We start from the raw sequence: 7,948 nt of genomic DNA on the forward strand, positions 1-7,948 counted from the left end.
GATTGATAGTGATTCCCATCCCTTAGTTTCCTACCCTCTTGTGTTCTAGACGTTATCACTTATATACAGCATTTAACTAGATTTCACTTTTCTCCTAAATCTGGAGTTAGTATCACCTGGGAGATTTAAACCCTTTTATGTTAATTGTAGTTACCGATATATTTGGGCTTATCATGCCATCTTATATTAGTTGTTTGCTTTTAATAACACCAAGTAAACCTCCTTGTTTTCTTCTTCTCCTTTTCTAAGTTTTTAAGTAATCCCTACAGCCAACATGGGGCTCGAACTTACAACTCCGAGATCAAGAGTCACATGCTCCACCAACTGGGCCACCAGCCAGGCGTCCCTCTTCTTTCTTCTTAACACACCCTTTCGTTGGAGTGAAGTTCTTCTTCGCTCCATTTCCCTCTAGTGCTTTGAGAATTCCACAGCCCACCTTTGGTCTTCTATTGCTTGCTCTCACACTACTACCTCAAACCAACACTAACACCAACATCCCAATCCAGGTCTCTAACAGTCCTCCCTGCATCAACGAAATGTAAACTTATGTTCACTGTACTTCCACACTTGAGTTTGTCCTCCTTAGCAGTAGGGACTGTGACATTTTGTCCTTACAGGCTCATACACAAGTCTGTAAAGGCAAACACATCTAGGATCATTTTAGAACATTTTTTAACCCCTTAAAATGAATTTTGGGGCATTTAAAGGTTAAACTTTGTATCTGTGGGTTTCTCTCAGCTATAATGCTTCATTCCCAATTAATGCCATGTAACCTGTATAAACTATATGTACACATAGACACATTTAGTATTCTATATGCTCACAGTAAAGTACTAGGATGCCTCCTTTTAATGAGGAACCACATCAGACATAGTAACACATATTACAATAATTATTCTGAACACCTGATTATTCTGACTAGACAGATTTCAGATAATTTTAATGATACCCTATCAAGAACATAACTAAAAAGAAAATATTTAAATGTTTTATTTGCACTATAATCATTTTCAGTATTATTTATTACATGAAAAAAATTACATTAGAAAAAATTCTTTTAAGCTTTGAAGGCAGAGATACTGGGATAATGTTTTCTACTCCATGAACATCCAATTAACTAAATTATCCACTTGGAGGTCAATTCACATACAATAATTTTTTAAAAAACAGGGAAAATAACAGACATAATGATAGACTGATTTTTAAAATTTAAAATAGGTACCAGTTACATTCTTAGAATATACTGGACTGGCATTAAAATTGAAACAGAGAGGGGCGCCTGGGTGGCTCAGTCGTTAAGCGTCTGCCTTCGGCTCAGGTCATGGTCCCAGGGTCCTGGGATGGAGCCCCGCATTGGGCTCCCTGCTCAGCGGGAAGCCTGCTTCTCCCTCTCCCACTCCCCCTGCTTGTGTTCCCTCTCTCGCTGTGTTTCTCTCTGTCAAATAAATAAAATCTTTAAAAAAAAAAAATTGAAACAGAGAAACAAACACTTAAATAAACAATAGGTAAAGTGCATCCTCCAGCAAGTTAACTTCATATTATTTTGACATGTCAAAACATTCAGGAGAGGGCGCCTGGGTGGCTCAGTTGGTTAAGCGACTGCCTTCGGCTCAGGTCATGATCCTGGAGTCCCGGGGTCGAGTCCCGCATCGGGCTCCCTGCTCGGCAGGGAGTCTGCTTCTCCCTCTGACCCTCCTCCCTCTCATGCTCTGTCTCTCATTCTCTCTCTCTCAAATAAATAAATAAAATCTTAAAAAAAAAAAAAAAAAACATTCAGGAGAAAACAGCGGTCATAAAAGAGCTGAAGATTTTTAGTCCCCTTTTTTATTCCTTTTACAAAAGAAATGCTGAAAGAGATTTGAAAACAAGCAAACAAAAGGGGGGGGGGCAGGAATTCTAGAAAGAAAAAAGAAGCCCTGACAAACTAAAGACCACCCCACCACCCCAGTCCAGCCCCTTGGAGCCTGGCCGGCCGCTCCCCGGTACCCTGCTCCGCACTCCTGAGCCCGGCCCGGGGCCCACTGGCCCTCACACCCAGCGCTCCTGAGCCCAGAGCCCAGCCAACGCTGAGAGTGCTGCCCATAGGAGAGGTGCCTGACCAAGGAACCCTCCTTGCTTTCCCAGCAGCATCCGGGGTCCCAGACTGCTTCTGGGCCAGGCGGTGGCACCCATGAGAAAACTCGACCTGATATACTGACTTCATCAGCGAAGGAAGGTTTCCCAGGGCTCAGATACCAAGAAGAGAAGAACAACTGGGCACAGAAGCAACAGGAACTAGTCACTACAGCAGACTTCTAGATTTAGCTTCCAGCATGTAGTCACATGGAGGCCTTCGTGATTCTAATTCTGGTTTAGGAGCTATTTACATAGGCCATGTTTTTACACTGATATCACAGACCAGTCCCAGCAGGGTGCAGTCCACCAAGGGAAACTATCCTACTTCTTCTCTTTTCTTATTCGTACTTCCCCAACAGAGTTATGCAATTTTATCCATTTAGATCCAGACTGACTTCCAGTGTTTCAGGTGAGAACTGAGTGGAGGTCAGCAAACCTCTTCCGTAAAAGGCCAGACAGTAAACTTTAGGCTTTGCAGGCCACATACTGTCTTCATTACATATTCTTCTTTCCTGCTTTTATGACCCTTTCAAATGTAGAACATATGGCCCCAGGGCCAAACAAGAAGAGCCCTCAGCGGGATCCCTTGCCAACCCCTGGCCTAAAGGCATAGCTGTCCAAAGAGACATGTGATACTTCAAAAATTGAACTATACTATTTTTAACCCATCTAGAATTTGCTAACTCAGTTTTGGTGACATCAAGTCGTTTGCATTTTTCAGTGAATCTACAAACAAGCCCGATGCTCCATCCCTCCCTGGCTGCCAGACTTAGCAAAGGGTTTACTTTCCCAGCGGGGCAGCTTCACAGCTGCTCTCAAAGGCTGCTTTATTTAACTAATGAGCACGATCAATTCCACTGACAGAGAAATGCCAGAAATTCTAGGGGAATTCAGGTTTATTGTCTCTCTGAGAGCCGGTTACACAGCCAGAACAGGACTGCCGACAAGAGCAACAGTCGTGAGACATGGGCAAACTGCAACTCTCCCTCTTTCTCTTTTTTCGTTTTGGTTACCAGTATTTCCCCAAAACATTTAACCGAGGATCCTTTTTCAAACGAAACCTGTTTATTAATAAAGCAAGGAAGCTGTCAAGGAATCCAAGAAAATTGTCAAAATTCTATATAAAAAAAAAAAAGAGAGGGAGAGATCTTTTCCCAGATACCTTTCAGGAAACTGTCACTGCGGTCCAAGGAGTTTTCATTTTGAGTGTGGGAAGTCTTCAGTGCCTACGGCTCAGAAGCTCAAGCCACCTGTCGGCCGCCTTCCATCCCGGCTTCACATCCCCCAACCCCGGGACATGTTCAGTCAACAACTCATATTGAGGAAAACATTCGTCAAGAAATCACTTTATTTTTCAAACAAGGTTTGGGGAGGTGCCTCTTGAAGTTTAATATTCAAATAAAATCAGATACTAAATCCTGTTAAGACAAACTCTGTATTAAAAAAAAAAAAGCATTTCCAAGCCAAAGGTCCAAATGTCCATTAAAGTCACAGCAAAATTCCAATAACAAAGGTGATTTAATGGTATGAGAATCTGTTTTAGTAAATTCTGAGCTGGATGGTCTTAGTAGACTGCTGGTAGAATTTTAAATTACATCACACCCTTGCTTTTCAGACGGTGACTATCATCGACATTATTAAAAACTGACACTCAAAACTTTCACGATGGACTTGTTAAGAGTTAAGGTATGGTTTTAGGAAAAAATAAGAACCCCAACTCTTCATGAAAGCAAGGGCCCTTTCACACAGACAATCTTTCTTCCCAGGACACTGTGTGCTCGGGGACAGAGCACCGTAGAAATGGACCTAGGAGCACTATCCCTCTGCCCACAGCCCCTGTGATCTGACTAGCGCTAAGCTTGGTAGGCCAGAGAATGATGAAAAAAAAAAACATAGGGAGTATCAAAACCTAAATGCTCAAAAGGCTCTGCAACATCAGACACAGCCGTAAACAATACAGAAAAAAAAAAAGAATCACAAAATTATGTGGAGATCTTTGATACATTTTTTTAAATGAGAAACATGTGAGTTATATAAGTACATGGAAACATACATAATAATACTGACTAAAAATACAAAACAAAATAACTAATACGTAAATATGGATGCATATCCCATTAAACTCAGGTTCCACACAATACATTTTGGGAAATGCTGTTTTAGAGCAGTTCTCAACCAGGGGTGACTTTTGTCCCCCAGGGGACATTTGGCAATGTCTGAAGACATTTTTGGTTATCACAACTGGAAGTGGGGGTCCCAGTGGCATCTGGTGGATAGCAACCAGGAATGCTGCTGACATCCCACAATACACAGGACGGCCTCCACAACACAGAAGTATCTGGCCCCAAATGTCAACAGTCCCACAGTTGAGAACCCCTGCCCTACAGAATCACAGAAGTGTTTGCGTTTATGCTGCAAAGAATTCTGCTAAAGTACATCCGGGGGGGGGGGGGGACACACACATAAACACACAATTTAAAAGAATGCAAAGCTAAATTCCTAAATTTTTTAATGCAAAAAATTATAAACCTTGATAAAATATCTCAGACAACATAAAACAACATATATTGAGAGCTTACCAAGCTCTCATTAAGCATTATTTTTACAAAGTCTGATCAGACTGTTCTGGCTGGAACCTGCATCACAGTACTCCCAATCCATAGTCCCTTCTAAGTGAACCAACCCTACTGTAGACCCCGCTGCAAAAGGGTGGTCGTGTGGAAGGCAGGAGCCCAGCCCTCCCTCAGGGCAGCACCTAGCCCAGGAGTCAGCGCCTGGAAGGTGGGTGGAGGGAAAGAGCTCAGTCACTCTGTCTGGGGTGTACCCTGGGAAACAGGAAGAGGATGAGGTGGGTAGTGCTGGGCCCCACGCTGCGGGGAGGAGAGAACTTGCAATCAACAGTGTGCAGAGCAAGTAGACAGTGGAGAGCAACAGTCCAGCTGAACCAGGAAGGCCAGACTTCTGCCAGAGTTCAAACCAGTTCTGTGCGCCCCAAAGCCCAGCACTAGTGGTCCCTGGGATCCAACGAGATTCCTATTTTCCTTATTCCTGGGTAACCCTCAACCCCTGGACTTGAAGTCAGCCTGCTCCCGGCCACCTTGAGACCTGACGAAACAAGCTAATCGTCCTGTATGTGTCAGTCGCAGATGGCAAACGATAAAAGCGTTTCCAGGGAATGTGCCCCACAGCCTCACCAGCACATGGACGGCTGCATTCGGCTAGAGACTGCACAGAACAGCACGTGCCTTTTGGGTGGTGGGGATCCCCTCAAGCTAAGTGGTCTCCCCAGACAGGAGCACCAACGATCCACACGGAGCGGCTTAGCCACCTGTGACAGGAGGCAGCGCCTGGCAGCGGGCTGGCTGTGTCCGATCATTGAACGGAAGGCTCACGACAAGAAAACGAGTCCAAAATTTTACTCACAAACCCTTAGTCTTGCAACCTGGTAGGTCAGTTGAAGATTTTGAAAACACTGTAGAAACTTTTCCCTAAGGAATCCTAGATAGAATAAAGACCCTGCTCTGTCCCCTGACCTCCTCCTCCCTCACTAACCCCACCCTGCCCCCCAGGTCCCCTCAGAACCACAGCACTTCCAAGCCACGGGCATCAAACTACCTTGGCAGACAGCACGTTTGCTGTGGTATCACACAGCCTTCTGTGAATGAACTTTCCAGAAACAGTAACGAAAGCAGCGGGGCTGACACCCCAGAACAAGGGACGGCTGGTGGGATGACAGGTGTAGCCTCATTTGACAGGCTCTGCAGCCAGGCCTTGACCAAATGACTAGGCTTCCCGGCTCTTAAATGTTGATTCTAACAATTTCCAGACTGAACCTTTTCTACACTGTGTTTCCACATCCAGGACAAAACAGTAACTGATCCGGTTGTGGCATAAGACTGGAGCATATGACGGCACTCCCCAGTTGGCTGCTGCAGCTGCCTCAGCCCTGACAATGACCCCGGACTGCTATAATATACACATGAGTTCCCTCGTCTGCACTCACTGCTTTTATTCCCTCACCCCCTTAAGCCACGAGGGCAGCCACTTGAGGAAGCAAAACAAGGGCACATACACATGCCTACTAATGGATGATGGAGAGTGCACAGATTCAGACCCGGGTCTCGGTGAAGCTGAATGAGAAAAAACATCACATCTTTATTTGCAATAATCTCTGGCTGAAATTTAGCACCCACTCAATCATGAAGGAAGACATGAAATCCTGGAGTTTCAGCAGTACCTGTGACTTTTCCACGAAGAGAAATTGCAGATATTCTCACAAAGCACTAGAGTTACTACAGAAATTTCAAACTGTCAGTTATGCTGGTCACTGCTCCAAAAGGAATCACTAAAGCCCCAACTTGACCTGTTACTAACTGATCTAACAAAGGGCAAGTAAGCAGCTTGAGCATCAGTTTGGTTCAGTATTTTGGTAACTGTATTTCAATATAATATATGGGCTCTCTCCTCCATCCTATTTTCTCTAAAACGTTTTGGTGAGGAGCCAGGGCCAGGTGAAGCACAAAAAGCCCCCCCAGAGGCACAGGATTTACATCACCCCAGTGGTTTCAGGCTTTCCCCGGAACAGTTTCAAATACTTTAACAATTTGCAACAAAAGTGAAAGCTACAGCTTAGAATGTTGCTGTTCCCACGCAGTACCTTTCATTCATATGCAGTTCCTCTCTGAAGTTGTAATTCACTGACACAGAACTGTAAATGTATGTAAACAGCGGACAAGAAGCCAACAAAATGTGCTCGCACCCCTTTGTCATTTAACCACCCAACCTGTAGGCACCGAAGGTCAATCTTTCAAGTCCTGTTTCATCCACATATTTCACCAGTTCTAATTCCCACTTTTCAATCTCCGACGCACGAAGCATCCTTCCACTTCTTCTGCCTACGAAAGTGCTGTGTGAACTCCTACTCTGGAGTCCCTCATTGCACCTTCATGATCCACGCGTCACTCTCCACACTCAGGGCACCAAGGACACGAAAGGCAGGCCTGGGTCGGTCGGCCACCTTCCAGATCACCGTGCGCGCCACCGACAACCGCCCCGGCAAACGTTCCCATTTCGCCTCGATTCTCCCTTAGAGCATTTCGAACACACCATCTGAGGCATTATATAACGCATCAGCCGAGTCGTACTGTATAAACATATTAACTATTTCCCTTCTCACAGTCTGTCAGGAAAGGTATCAGCTCGCGCCCAACTGAAGCTGAGGGTGCCATTCACCCTAAAGTGGGAGGTACTAACTTCCTAAGGAAAAGGGAAAACTACTTCTTACACTCCAAGGGCGCTGCCCGCGCACTTGCCGACCACACGCCAGCCGGCTGCCCAGGCCGTCCGCCCCGAGCCCCGCCCGGGACCCCCGCCCCGGCAGGCCAGTCAGCACACGGCCCAGCCCACTGGCCAGGCCTCGGCACCACGGGCACAACCGAGCACTTGCACGGCCGCCGGGACGAAGCACAGCACTCTCAACTTCTCCTAATGCTTGTCCAGTGACTCACGATTTCTTCTGCAGGAATGTGAGAAGCCAGCGAGCGGCCAGCCCCCGCCCCGCACCTCCAGGCACCCACTCCCCCCACCCCACCCCACCCCCCGGCCGGTCCCTGCAGGCCGCACATGTGCGCTAAAGTAATTCCAGGAACGGGGGCACCCGGCCCTCGGGCAGGGGGGCGGCCTCCCCGGAACCCCACCCCCACCGAAGTCCGCCTCCAGGGGGCTCCAGGCGACCCCGAGCCCCCGCCCCCGGACCCCGGCCCCGCTCCCGGCCCGCCGGCCCCGCCCCGCACCCTGGCGGCCGCGACTCCGAGCGCGCCGCCGCCGCCCCCCC

The sequence above is a fragment of the Mirounga leonina genome, unplaced genomic scaffold (assembly GCF_011800145.1).
Source record: "Mirounga leonina isolate KUSES-001 unplaced genomic scaffold, KU_Mleo_1.0 Mir_353, whole genome shotgun sequence".
NCBI lineage: Eukaryota > Metazoa > Chordata > Mammalia > Carnivora > Phocidae > Mirounga > Mirounga leonina.